Source organism: Staurois parvus, unplaced genomic scaffold, assembly GCF_062004578.1.
Source record: "Staurois parvus isolate SC_StPar_1 unplaced genomic scaffold, SC_StPar_1.0 ptg000052l, whole genome shotgun sequence".
NCBI lineage: Eukaryota > Metazoa > Chordata > Amphibia > Anura > Ranidae > Staurois > Staurois parvus.
Window position 1 is genome coordinate 7,127,503 of NW_028317848.1, and position 14,522 is coordinate 7,142,024.

A 14,522-nucleotide genomic window follows, 5' to 3' on the forward strand; every position below is an offset into this window, starting at 1 on the left:
TACTCACAAACCAATGAAGATAAAAGCAGAATATGTGGTCCGCAATAACAGTCACACAAATGCTGTGTCCTTAATAGGGATGAGCTAACGCGTTTCGGGAGATAAACCCCCTTCCTCAGAGCTAAAAATATATATATGCCTGCTGGCCCCAAGCTTATATACCAACGAATGTCAAAAGGAGGGTGAAAAGACCCTCCCACCCACTCCCAACGGCCCAATCCCAAAGCACTGCCAAAAAAAACAAAAACAAAAAAAACAAACCAAATTTGTAAATTTAAATATATGCATGAATAAATGCACAAAGCAACCAAGCACCCTCCTTTTGACATTCGTTGGTATATAAGCTTGGGGCCAGCAGGCATATACAGGGTGCGGCAACATAACTTCCTTTTTTCAAAACGCAATAAAACCCACTTTATGAATCAGAATTGTTTTTATTGTCTTTAATAATGTAGGTACATATCTAAAGTTCTGTTTTACACAGTTTTGAAAATTTTATCAGGTAGGTGACGCCCCCCATTGTCCATACACTGAATAAGCCGATTTCTGGCGTTTTTCATGACCCTTACCAGCATAGCAGTGGGTATGTTGGCAATTTCCGTGTGGATGTTGGCCTTAGGTCTTGTAGGGTCCTTGGACGGTTTACATAAATGCGGGATTTCAAAAAACCCCACAAAAAAAAAGTCGCAAGGGGCCAAATCGGGGGAGCGGGCTGGCCACTCCAAATCGCCCCTTATTGAGATGAGGCGCTCCGGGAAGTGTTCCCTTAAAACAGCCATTGATGCTCTTGAAGTGTGAGCCGTTGCTCCGTCCTGTTGGAACCAAATGTCCCCTAAGTCCAATTCATCAAGTCGTGGAAAAACAAATTCCTCCAACATGTTCACGTTCGAAAAGTAGGCCTCTACGGCAAACGCACGCTGCTCACTGTTCCAACGCATGATGATGACTGACCTGGAAGAGAACAAAAACTTTAGAACTACGCCTGTCGCCTGAGACCACTCCCGCCCCGCTATGGCCGCTACAGCCTGAATTGCACGCATTTCAAAAAAGGAAGTTATGTTGCTGCAACCTGTATATATTTTTAGCTCTGAGGAAGGGGGTTTATCTCCCGAAACACGTTAGCTCATCCCTATTAAGGACACAGCATTTGTGTGTCTGTTATTGCGGACCACATATTCTGCTTTTATCTTCGTTGGTTTGTGAGTATACATCCATTTGTCTATGTAATAAACACGTGGTATACCACGGTAATGCACGATGAGAGTGCGCCCTTGTCTGCTCTTTTTCAGCCTATTTATTATGAATGGGCTGCCAGCACACAGTTGTGAAAAAATGCACATGACACTTTTTAAACAAAGTAATGCAAAACAATACATGGTGTTGTGGTCAAATACGTTTTCTGTGCCCCTAAAAATAAATGCTATAAAACTGCACCCTGGCAGATATACAAATATCAGATATTCCAAAATTAATAATACCAATATACAGCACTATAATATAAACTGTATACAATTCATAAATAATAAATATACTGTAAGTGTAAATCATTATCCTGAACAATATATAGTGATGATCAATAAGTAAAACAATTGGTCAGTGCATAAATTATTAGTGCCTGTCAGCTAAGGCTCCATTCACACCAATGCGTTTTTTATTGATTTTTGCAGAAATGCACTACAGTCCGTTTAACATGGTTTCCTATGGAACATGTTCACATCTATGCTTTTTTGAGCTGCTGCGGTTTTGGAAAGGGTCAGGGACTTTTTTAGGCTAGGTTCACATCTGTGCGGGTGGCGCAGATCCGCATGAAAATCTGTGCAGCCGCACCACCCGCACAGAGGAAAGCGGACCCGCGGGCGGGTGCCATTAGTTCTAATGGCACACCGCCTGCACTTGGAACCACAACTGTACTGGGAACCGAGGTTCCCATGTGGGCTGCGTTTTTCAGAAGAAGTGCAGGGACTTCTTCCCTGCATGTCACAGGGCACAGGAGTCCATTGAAATGAATTGGCTCTCGTGCTTGCGCAAAATGTGGCTCGCATGGCCGCATATATGTGAACCAGGGCTTTAAAAGCAAAAAGCAGCGTTTTTGCTACAATAGAGTTCAATGGAGAAGCTGCTGAAATGCATGGTAGTGCGTTTTTGCCACGTTTTGTGTTTGTGTTTTTATTCTGCCCCGCAACAAAACAAACTCCACTTTAAAAAAAAAAAAAAAGGAACTGAACAAAACGCAAACCATGGAAAAAACGCATCAAAAATGCCTCAAAATTGCATCAAAAGCATGTGTAAAAAAACACAAAATGAACTGTGAAAAGCACTGCAAAACGGACAAAAAGCAAACTGCAGAGGTGTGAACTGAGCCTTGTAAACTGTGTTTTTTCTGTGTAGAGTTTATTAGTTGATAGGTATTATTATTATATGCACTGGCCATTTGTTTTACTTATGATTATGACTGCGCATTGTTTGGGATAATGATTTATACTCATAATTTCTATTTATGAATTGTATAGGGTTTATTTTTTATTTATATCGCTCTATATTGGCAATTATTCATATGAGCTGTGATGCGCTGTGATTCCTGGGCTCTACTGTACAGTGTGTTGTGTGCCATTCACGTTCTCATCTTTATAGAAGCAAAAAAAAAATCTCCATAGAATGGGACTTCACTTCTGACATCCACAAGAAAATGTACAACATATAGATCATATACATATATATATATTTATTAATATAATTAAATCAAGGAGCTTCATTGATGCTAAATATTGCTATTTTTGTCATAGAATGGAAAGGGTTTGAATTTCTCTATGGTTAATACTGGTGTGTGTTCCACGAAAATTCACCCTCTCTATTTGTCCTGGTGACCACCGTAATTGGAACTGGAAGTGAGGAATTATCGGAAAATGTGAGTTGTCACTAGATCAGCGCCTTATAGTGGGACTGCAATATTGTGGCAGACAATTTGACACTAACTGACACTGTGGCAACCAGTGACACTAATACAGCGATCAGTGCTAAAAATGTACACTTTTACTGTACTAATAACACTGGCTGAGAAGGGGTTAAACATCTAGGGTGATCAAAGGGTTAACCGTATGCCTAACCAGTGATTTTGTGTTTACTTTCATGTGTTTTTAACTAGGGGATGTGCTGGATTTTATTCCCTGTTTAGCAGGGGAAAAAAATCCAGCACATCGCCACTGACAGGACATGTGCAACATGTATGCATTTTAGCGCAACATGATGGATGTAAGTGGATATAAGTGGATGTCAATACAATGCACAGGATATCCTATAAAAATGGTTAATATAAGCAGCCACAGTACTTGCTCTGTGTTTGGAAAATATGTTTTGACACTTCTGTGCAGAAGAATGCTGATACAAAGATGCATTTGCAAGAGAGTATAGCTGTATATAGCCATGTACTTGTATGGCAGGCTATACGCATCATATGCGGCTCCCTGAGTGCAGGAAAGGGTGGGAATTTGCACCAGGAATCTAATATGCCTATGTAAACCCAGTGTGCATGAACCCAAAAACTGGTAAATAAAAAATAATGCAGGTTTGTACATATAAAGTCATAATTATATGTATTTGTAATAATGCAAGCACCAAAACTCAATTTATTGTTGTCTACTGTATAGTCTGTGCAGCAAATCTCAAAGATGGGGGAAGAAGCAGCACAGGAGCCAGTCGGGTGCTTTGCGCTGTAAGGATTGTGCTGATAGGAGGAGAGAGAGAAGAGTGAAACAGAGAAGAGCTTATCAGTGTTCTGCTTCTTCTTTCTACTGTCCACTGATAGGGCAGGGAGTGGGAAGGGGACCTGTGTACCTAAAAAGGCAAGGAGTGGGAAGGGGACCTGTGCATGTCAAATGGCAGAGGTGAAAGATCAGCTCCCATATTCTGCTAGAGTTGGCTGTGATGTAGGGCAGAGCTGTGTAAATCATGTGGCTGGATGGACAGATTGTACAAATCCTTTGACTGGTAAAACAGCTGTCATGTATGTACTTCATCTGTGTATTTAGCTGTTTGCCTGGAGGTCAGCTTTAAACTTCTGATATGCTAGCAATATTGTTACAAGCTGTTCAGAAGTGTATTTCCAGGAAGGGAGAAGCAGGATACAGATTTCAACAAATCCTGGTTTGGCTACTTGTTTATTCTTGGTACATTGTTAAGATAGGGAGACATCATACTAAAGTGTCTTTGTAGAGTAAGCTTTGATTTTCCTTTTCTTATTTTTAATAAAGGTGTTGGGGTTGGTTTACTAAATCTGGAGAGTACAACATCTGGTGGAGCTGTGCATGGTAGCCAATCAGCTTCTGACTTCAGCTTGTTCAATGAAGCTCATTTGGTTTCTATGCAGAACTGCACCAAATTCTGCACTTTTCAGTTTTAGTAAATCATCCCCAATGTCTTAAATCTGAATTCCAGGAAACAGATAAATACACAGATAAAATACCTAATATGGGAGCTGTTTTACCTGGCAAAAGATTTGTATTTCTGCCCATCCAGTTCTGGGATATACACAACATTGCCACTCAACACAATCCGGCCTGTCAGGAGAGAGAACCTTTTGTTTCTCTGGTGCAGTTTCACTTTTGATTACAGGTCTCCCCTCTATCCTGTGACTAGACAGTGAAAGGAGAATCAGAAGGCTGATGAACTCATCTGTTTTTTTGTCACTCTGCTTTTTCCTCCTATCAGCATGCACCTTGTTATGCAACACACCTGACTGGCTCCTTGTGCTGCTTCACCTTCTGAGCTCTGCTGTTTAGGGACTGCAAGAGGCTGATACCATGCCAAACTCAGGTACATACCTTGTTTTACAAGTATACATTTTGGACCCATTCACACAAAGATCTGCTGCGGAATGTTTACGCACGTGTGTTAAAGCTTGTTACTTTGCACATTAGTGCACCACAACAGTCAGATCAGTCAAATACACAGCAACAGATATAAAAAAACAGCACTCAAATCTTCATGCTACACAGAGAACACGAATCTTGCACTTGCTGAGGTGCCGCCCCTAATAGATCAGGGAATCTTGATGATGGCAAAAAAGAATAAAACAAGGCGCACTCTCCTCGAGCATTACCGTGATATATAGGAAATTTATTGTACAATCACAAATGCATACTCACAAACCAAGAAGGTCATAAAAACAAAGACAAGGAGCCAAAGATGACAAATGCGGACAGCGGAGGTCCTTGGGTGAAAAATGCTAACGTATTTCGGGAATCAAACTCCCTTTCTCAGAGCAGAGGAAGGGAGTTCGACTCCTGAAACACATTAGCATTTTTCACCCAAGCACCTCCGCTGTCCGCATTTGTCATCTTTGGCTCCTTGTCTTTGTTTTTATGACCTTCTTGGTTTGTAAGTATGTATTTGTGATTTTACAATAAATTTCCTATATATCACGATAATGCATGAGGAGCATGCGCCATGTTTTATTCTTTTTTGCCAGCATCAAAATGCACAGCACCATTTTTTAGCAATGCAACATTCCACAATGCACATTGTGTGTGTTGTGTTGTGCTGTGGTGCACTGCATTCTACTGTACAGTGCATTGGGGTGCTATTCACAGTAAATGGCAGCAGAATACACTGCACATAGAGCGGGTGCGTTACTGTGCTTTGTGGGAACACGTGGTAATGCACACATTTTACTGCATGTTGCCATTACACACAAGTGTGAATGGGCCCCTATTAGTGTATTAAAATCATGTAAAACACAAATCTATTTTTCAGTATGCTTGGCTTCATTGCTCATTGTATGCAGTTTTTTAATTAAACTTTATTTTCTTTTAAAGTGCTGTACTGTTTTTTTTACCTGGAGATAATTATAGCAGTTCCTGTTGCAGACTGACAGCACTAAGCCACTGCCTTGAAATTAGCAGTAGCATTGTCAACCTTCCATGTGTATTCCCTCACTGGACCTTTGGCCTGCTTATCAGGTCTATCAGGCCCCTTGACAGCTCATAGTGCCCACTGCAGTGCCCCCCTAGCTTGCTGTAGAGCCTCCAGCCCTCCACAGTTCTCCCAACCTCCAACATTGTCCCACCATAACCACTAACCACCTTCAGTGCTCTCCTGTTTTCCACAGTGCCCCTGCAATGCCCTTCTGTCTCCTGGGGAGACTCCCCAGCCCTTTTCAGAGATCCAAGCTCCCACAGTTGCCCCCAGCTAATTTCAGTAACCGTACCCCAATACAACCATCAAGTATTCTGCAGAGTCCCTTTAACCCGCTCCAGAACCCCCGTCCCCCCACAGTGACACCCAACCCCATCCAGAGCCTTCCAGCATTTCAGTACATATTTTGTATTCCAATCATGGTGTGAGTACATTTTTATTTTTTTACTGTTAGGGAAAATAATATTTTGGAAGAATTTGTTAGTTCTCAGTCAGGTTCTGAGCCACTGCACCAGACCATGTCAAGTTGTGTGTTAAGGAGATATGGCAAGCAGCGGCCCTTGCCTGCAAAGAACGAGAAACAACCACTACCATGTGTCCTTCAGTATAGAGGATCAGATACCCACACCGTATGTCATGTAGCAGACTTATGGCATGGTTTAATAAAGCTAAAGTCTGCTTCAGGGCTATCTTCCTAACCCAGTTCTCACTTCTCTATATATTGCTGACTCAGGAGAGGCCTCTCAGTGGTGGTGGTCAACATGGTGGCTCCAGGCAACTACTCCAAAGGATTACAATGCAAATTGAGGCACCCGAGAAGACTGGGTACAAGGTTATATGGCTCATCGCAAGAGAAGGACAACCCATACATATGGAGGAAGGGGAGGAAGCAAAGCCGAAGTCAGCTTTCAGCTGCTGCAGGAACAGCCACAGGGGATCAGTTCCTGTAAATGCCTCCACTCCACAACCTATTGGGAAGATTTTCTCTCATAGGGGATCGGTTCCTGAATTGCCCCCCCCCCCCAATGCATGGATCACACTCCCTGTCCAGGTCAGGGTCCTCTTCCTTCTGCTGCCCTTGCTCACTTTCCCCCATAGCACTTTCGACTTCCTCTCACTCCCGCCGACTGCTGCGGGCACACAGGTGGATTGTTTCAGATTGGAAATTTACTGGCCCCTTGTTATGAACACAGTGAGTGATCGGTACCGATCACTCACTATGGTTATTCATAACTGGAGCATAATGAACTGTATCTGCTATTCTTAAGTTTGTGAATGAACAGGAATGAAGTCTCACACACAGCACTTCCTGTTCATTCAATTCCAGTGCAGCTGAGGCTGCAGAGAAAGAAATTGAGCAATGTATGTCCTCAATTCCTTTCTATGTTTCAAAAGTGAGACATCAGGGGTCCGTTTAGACCCCTCACTAAAGACCCCCACCCTTATTAACATTATGAAAAAAAGTGTAAAAAGGATTTAAAATTGTAAAAAATAATGAAAATTATTTTAAAAATGATGGGCTCATTCACATGGGCGCTCTGGCCCATGCAGTGTAAATGAGTGGTTTATTTGTGCAGATGGAGCTACCTGTTACTCTGAAGATGCAGTGGCATATTAACACATCCACAGGTCCTAAATTTGACAGGTGTGCAGGTGCGAGTGAGTGGCCTCGAATGCACATTGTATGTGTTCGGGGCTGTACAATTGCAGGCGCACAACTGTCAAACTAGGACCTGCGGCTGTAACCGTACATCCACTGCGTCCCCATAGTGCAGTGCTTCTCAAATAGTGGGGTGCACCCCCCAGGGGGGGCGCGAGGCTCTGTCAAGGGGGGCGCGTCGCTGTCCCCCCCCCCTTCCGACAGAAGGGACACTAAGTACAGGGGTGGGCAGAGGGCTGCTGTCTCTTACCTGGCTCCCACGATGATCCATCCAGGAAGCGCTGCTCCTTCCGTCACTCCTGCCACTCCCTCACTCCTGCCGCTCGGCTCCGCCTCCTCACCGGTGATTGGCCACCAGAACTGTAGCTCAGGAAAGGTACACAGGTGGCCAATCACGGGCGAGGAGGCGGAGCCGAGCAGACCCGCGAAAATCGAGTGAGGGAAAAGCCGGTAAGTGTGCAGTGCAGAGGTGCTGCTGCAACCACATATGCTGGCTGCAGCAGCACCATACTGCAACAGGGGTCAGCAAGTGTCATTGGTGTCAGTGGGAGGAATAGTGCCCCATCATTGGTGTCACTGATACTAATGATGGGGCATTATTCCTCCCACTGACACCAACGATGGGGCACTATTCCTCCCACTGACACAAATGATGGGGCACTATTCCTCCCCCCCACTGACACCAACGATGGGGCACTATTCCTCTCCCCACTGACAGGGTACTATTCCTCCCACTGACACCAATGTTGGGACACTATTCCTCCCACTGACACCAATGATGGGGCACTATTCCCCCCACTGACACCAATGATGGGGCGCTATTCCTCCCACTGACACCAATGTTGGGACACTATTCCTCCCACTGACACCAATGATGGGGCGCTATTCCTCCCACTGACACCAATGATGGGGCGCTATTCCTCCCACTGACACCAATGTTGGGACACTATTCCTCCCACTGACACCAATGATGGGACGCTATTCCTCCCACTGACACCAATAATGAGGCACTATTCCTCCCACTGACACCAATGATGGGGCGCCAATGATTAGGTCCTAAGTAAATGTTGGTGATCGGTTTGAATTCATTATTATTTATTGATTTTATGTATTTTTTCAGTATCATATGGTTTGACATGTCCAATCAAAAAATGTTTATAGTTTAATTAAGGATTTAATTTTTTTTGAATTTCTAATGCACTTTAAATCTTTTCTGCTACAGTTAATAAAGCTATTCTTTGTTGTAAATTGATCCACATTTCTTTCTTTTTTTATTCTCTTATACGTTAATAAGGATACAGTGTTATGCAGAGGTGTACTTATAACAATTTTATAGACAAATTATACTATTTACAGTCGCGCGGGGGGCGCGAAATGTTTTCTTCTTCCTAGGGGGGGCATGACAGAAAATAATTGAGAAGCACTGCCATGGTGTAACATAGGCTGCCTGCACACAGCTCCAGCCACATAAACAAATCTACTGCTTCACACTGTACAAACCACAGCACCCATGTGAATGAGCCCCAATACCTCCTTTACACACACAGCTATATTTACTAATACTGTTTTTTCTTATAGATTTAGCAGAAATATTGTAAGTTATGTTGTGTTTGTGTCCACTAATAAGGATCTTGGTGTTGTTTTAGTGAATACAATATCTCACAGAAGTAAGTACACCCCTCACATTTGTGTAAAGATTTTATTATATCTTTTCATGTGACAACACTGAAGAAATGACATTTTTCTACAATGTGACGAAGTGAGTGTACAGCTTGTATAACATGTAAATTTGCTGTTCCCTCAAAATAACTCAACACACAGCCATTAATGTCTAAATCGCTGGCAACAAAAGTGAGTACACCCCTAAGTGAAAATGTCCAAATTTGGGCCCAAAGTGTCAATATTTTGTGTGGCCACCATTATTTTCCGGCACTGCCTTAATCCTCTTGGGCATGGAGTTCACCAGAGCTTCACAGGTTGCCACTGGAGTCCTCTTCCACTCCTCCATGACGACATCATGGAGCAGGTGGATGTTAGAGACCTTGCGCTCCTCTGCCTTCCGTTTGAGGATGCCCCACAGATGTTCAATAGGGTTTAGGTCTGGAGACATGCTTGGCCAGTCTATCACCTTTACCTTCAGATTCTTTAGCAAGGCAGTGGTCATCTTGGAGGTGTGTTTGGGGTCATTATCATGTTGGAATACTGCCCTGCGGCCCAGTCTCTGAAGGGAGGAGATCATGCTCTGCTTCAGTATGTCACAGTATATGTTGGCATTCATAGTTCCCTCAGTGAATTGTAGCTCCCCAGTGCCGGCAGCACTCATGCAGCCCCAGATCATGACAATCCCACCACCATGCTTGACTGTAGGCAAGACACACTTGTCTTTGTACTCCTCACCTGGTTGCCACCACACATGCTTGACACCATCTGAACCAAATCAGTTTATCTTGGTGTCACCAGACCACAGGACATGGTTCCAGTAATCCATGTCCTTAGTCTGCTTGTCTTCAGCAAACTGTTTGAGGTCTTTCTTGTGCATCATCTTTAGAAGAGGCTTCCTTCTGGGATGACAGCTGTGCAGACCAATTTGATGCAGTGTGCGGCGTATGGTCTGAGCACTGACAGGCTGACCCCCCACCCCTTCAACCTCTGCAGCAATGCTGGCAGCACTCATATGTCTATTTCCCAAAGACAACCTCTGGATATGACGCTGTGCACGTGCACTCAACTCCTTTGGTCGTTAAGCTGCTGTATGGTCTTGGCCACCTCACTGCAGCTCAGTTTCATAGTCTTGGCAATCTTCTTATAGCCTAGGTCATCTTTATGTAGAGCAACAATTCTTTTTTTCAGATCCTCAGAGAGTTCTTTGCCATAAGTGCCATGTTGAACTTCCAGTGACCAGTATGAGAGAGTGAGAGTGATAACACCAAACTTAACACACCTGCTCCCCATTCACACCTGAGTCCTTGTAATACTAACGAGTCACATGACACCAGGGAGAGAAAATGGCTAATTGGGCCCAATTTGGACATTTTCACTTAGGGGTGTACTCACTGTTGAGTGTACTGTGTGTTGAGTTATTTTGAGGGGACAGCAAATTTACACTGTTATACAAGCTGTACACTCACTACTTTACATTGTAGCAAAGTGTAATTTCTTCAGTGTTGTCACAAGAAAAGATAGAATAAAATATTTACAAAAATGTGAGGGGTGTACTCACTACTGGGAGATACTATATATCATTTAGATTTTTTGTAGAGGGGAGCCTTATGGGGCCCTAAGATTTTTAACTGCAGCCTTGGTGTCAGCCCACACAGCCACTTGTAGCCTCAATGAGGAGACACAGGGTGGCAATGCCATGAGCTCAATTAGGAGACAGTTGTCACTCCATAACAGGAAGAACCTAAACAAGGACCTTTGTGTCAGGATCAGGTATGTATTACAAATCCTAAAATCACTTTTGAAATTACTTTAATATTTTATAGCTTCTATGAAATTTTAGTGATACGGTTTAGGACTGCTGAGTGTTTTGGTGCCCTTACACAAGATATAATCACTCAATACAGTCATGTTGCAATTGCTATAAACATTAATTTGATACAAGTGATCAGATAATATATGGTAGATCACCCTGCATACTCCAAATAATAAAGGCACAAGATCAATTGCTCATAGGCATTACTGGGCAGGTTGGTTGATTCTCTCATGGCTGTGATTCCCACCAATGACTCCTAGTCAACCACTTCGGAAAGTGGTACAGTGCCATCTAGTGGCAATTTTCAGAAAAACACAAAGAAGAACGGATTTATAACAGGAGTACTGTAGCTACCCATTGCAACCTATCAGATTCCTTGCTTTGTCTGAGGCCTGGTTCACACCAATGCAGTTTGCGTTTTGTCCGTTTTGCAGTGCTTTTTTGTGGTGCATTTTTGCACATGCGGTTTTGACATTTTTTTATGCATTTTTTTTTGGGGCCACCTTATTGCTTGGCAGATTAAAAATGCAAAATGCATCAAAAACGTGTCAACAAGGGAGAATGTCGTCACATGCCTGATGAAGGGGTCCTGTGAGACTCCAAAACATTGCCTTTCTGTAACTATGTGATCGTTTATTAAAATGTTTGAACCCATATTGGTGATCCTCGATGTGCTGGTGACATTCTCCCTTGCTGATTCTGTTCGGTTTCATCCGAGAGCCGCTGCAGCACCCACTTATGCACACAGCCATTTATAACGCAGGAACGTGTGCGTTTGGATTGTACACTTGCATTCAAAAACATGTCAACAACGCACTGCAGGTTTTTTCTGGAGCATCTCCATTGAAGTCTATTGAACCAAAAACACTATGTTTTGCATATAAAAAGTCCCTGACCCTTTCCAAAAATGCAGCGGCTAAAAAACGCATAGATGTGAAAGTGTCCCATAGGAAATATTAAATGGACTGGTTTATTGCGAAATGGAAAGTAATGTTTCAGAGGTGCCATCTAGGTAATAAGAAGCAGCCAGGATGAGTATTTGTTTGTATATAGGTATAAGATGCAAATTTCAGTGACACAAAAGTACCACAGTGAACAAATTTCCAGGAAAAAAAGCTGATGTAGTCTGAGGGTTTGTTTCCACCATAATGTGCATTATAACACGGGCTACCATAGCATGATGTAGATGTACATTGTATAGCACTGGAATGCAAAGGTGATTGTACCCTAATGTACATGTACAGTGTGTTGCAATGCAGCTGCCTTTTAGTGCATCATAATGCACAGGTGAGTCCTTTTAGATGTAATTTAGTGTTCTGATTCCTAAGGACAGTGTCTACACAGATATCCAAAAGCATATCGCACCAGAAATGTAGTAGCATGTACATACACTAAATGGGCCTTGGATTACCAGGTGAAAATAAAGGTTAAAAAAAATAATAATAATAATAATGAAACCATCACATCTAAGGACTGGTAAGCTGCAATATATTAAAGTTTGATCATTGGATTTTGATATGCAATAAAGCAGAACTCCAGGCAGATATATAAAAACACAAGTTGAATAGATGCAGTTGTGCATTCACTAAATATTAACGGGATGACTCATGCTAGTGCTATTGCTATTCATTTACTGTCCAATCACAGGCTGGGACAGGGAGGTCACCTAGCTGTGTTGCTTTACCACACTAGAGAACAGTCACGTCCTTGCTCCATTGTTTCATAGAGCTGTGTATATCTCAGAACTGGATGGACAGAGATAGCATTGTTTTTGCAAGTAACAGCTCCCATGTATATACTGTATGTACAGTTAGGTCCACATATATTTGGACTCAATTTTAGTTTTTTTTCAGGTATTTACCAAAACATATTCAAGCTATAGTTATATAATGGATATGGGCTGAAAGTGCACACTCTCCGGTTTAATTTGAGGGTATGTACATCCAAATTGGAGGATGGGTTTAGGAATTACAGCTCTTAAGAGTAGCCATCCCCCTTTTTCAAGGGACCAAAAGTAATTGGACAATTGAATATAATCATAAATAAAATGTTCATTTGTAATATTTTGTTGAGAATCCTTTACTGGCAATGACTGCCTGAAGTCTGGAACCCATGGACATTACCAAAGACTGGGTTTCCTCCTTTCTGATGCTTTGCCAGGCTCTAACTGCAGCTGTCTTTAGTTGTTCTTTGTGGGTCTTTCTGCCTTTTAGTTTTGCCTTCAGCAAGTGAAATGCATGCAAAACCTGAGAGTGTACACTTTCAGCCCGTATCCATTATATGACTATAGCTTGAATATGTTTTGGTAATTACCTGTGAATGCAGGGATCTGTGGGGTTTTTCATTCACACCGCTGGTCGAATGAAAAAAACGTGTATACCCTGCTTAAGTCTACTCATGTTACCCTGACAGTTCTAATAGGTAAAGTTATGAGAGCTGTATGTGAATCTCTGCTGAAGCTGTGTTCTCTGCTGAAGCTGCTGAGAAGAGAGAGGGAGCTATAAACAGTAGACTAGAGAGACACCCATGAAGTATAGTAAGAAGCAAAAACCTTCTACAGTATAGTTCCCCTCCTATAGCTTTATCTCTCTTTCAGCAGCTTCTTAGATATCATACTGTATATATTTTTTCGAATTGGTATGGTTTTTTCTTTTTCGTTTGATATGAAAAGTTTTTTATATTGTTTTTATATTTTTCTAGATTGGAATTTTCATGAACATTCATTCTACCTTCAGATTTGCACTACAACAGTTTTGAAGATAGGTATCCATGTCCTGATGAAGCGGTCTCAAAAAAAGGAGTTGACAGAATATTTGTTAAAAGTAGTAAACCACTTTGTTAATTTGTACCTACAGGCAAGCTTATAATAAAGCTGCTGACCTGTAGGTAAAATGAATATAGGCGCACATTTAGGAGATATTCAAGTTTCTTTACAGGCGGCGTATGCAATCTGAAGGAATGGCATACCCATGCCGCTCCTTCAGAGCACTGTGCCATGTCCCGAGACTCCCGAATGCATGCGCAGGAGTGACGTCATCACAGCTCAGCCAGCCAGATCGCCCATAAGTGGGAGGACTTGCACAATTGGTGGCTGACTAAATACTTTTTTGCCCCACTGTATGTAAATCTGGATATATACAAGACTATGCTCACTTGGACCTTTAGCTGAACCCTATGTACATAGGTATGTCAAAAGTTCCCGCCACCATCCCTTCTTCATTCACCACTTATTTTTATTTTTTAAATATGGAACGCTTTACTAATTTGCATGTCATCCTTGCGCAGGGGCCACGCTAATCTTCTCTATATTGTTCCAATTTTAGTATGTGCTGCCGAAGCAAGCACCATGCACCACTGGCATACTGGCATATCTTTTACTATAAGATCAGAGATCAGCCATAGATCCCTCCTTAGCCCTATAACCTGTCACATTGTTCCCAAGGCAAGGGGTGTCAAACTGGTGGCCCTCCAGCTGTT

At 42.5% G+C, this 14,522-nt stretch overlaps 1 non-coding gene across 1 annotated transcript; it reads right to left on the minus strand.

The window, feature by feature from the left end:
- Positions 1-14,285: 14,285 nt before the first annotated feature.
- On the minus strand, positions 14,286-14,390 carry LOC149470146 (U6 spliceosomal RNA). Its single transcript, XR_016310678.1, has one exon. It is a non-coding gene; the product is annotated as a U6 spliceosomal RNA (small nuclear RNA).
- Positions 14,391-14,522: the final 132 nt, after the last annotated feature.